Raw genomic sequence first — 846 nt, 5'->3', positions numbered from 1 at the left:
AAAAAAAAAAAAAAAAACCAATTTCTCAATGCAATCCTGAGAACCCTTAAAGACAAAAACAATCTAACTAAAAGATTGACTCTGATAGGAATCCTAACTGTACAAGGCAACATTGGCTTAAGAGAACTCTTCCTAGAGATCTCTTACCAAGAATAAACTACTTACCAAAATGATATTCTTCACAACCGTCTCTCTTCGTTCACTACTTGTAAATACCAAGGTAAGCCCCCTAAGAAGGGGAACGATCGATTTCTACTATAACCATCTCTTCATTACTCTAAGAAGGGCAACCCGGCTCTTCCTTGTTTGTTCTTCTATGTAGGTTGCTCAAAGGACTTGGAATAATTCCTATTGCAATACTATGCATTCATCATTACACATTCAACCTCAAGCTGTGAAGTTTTTGGACGGCCAAATTCACCACCATTTAATTTTTATTTAATGGTATTTATATTTCTTCAGGTATATAATGGTTAGACTGTATCTGTACTAATATATAGAAGTAAATACACAGACTTATAATCAATGACTCAGAACTATTACTCTTTATCTAACAGTTCATAGAAAATTGGCTGATTATAAACAAATTCACTGAACCAAGAAGGAAAACTTTGCTGGGAAAATTACATGATTACATACTTTTGGGTTTCTCTTTATAAAACTACTCACTTAAAGTTTAAGTTAACAAAAATATCAAAAATTAGGTTTGGGGTTACAAAACTACCTACCCAAAGTTTCAGTTAACAAAAATACCCAAAATCAAGTTTGGGTTTACACAACTGCCCAAAATAGTGATTCTTCTTCTTCCACATATAATCAAGGATTTTTTTTTTTTTTTTTTTTTTT

The sequence above is a fragment of the Macadamia integrifolia genome, unplaced genomic scaffold (assembly GCF_013358625.1).
Source record: "Macadamia integrifolia cultivar HAES 741 unplaced genomic scaffold, SCU_Mint_v3 scaffold2606, whole genome shotgun sequence".
Classification (NCBI taxonomy): domain Eukaryota; kingdom Viridiplantae; phylum Streptophyta; class Magnoliopsida; order Proteales; family Proteaceae; genus Macadamia; species Macadamia integrifolia.
Note: the sequence above shows the minus strand (reverse complement) of the source record.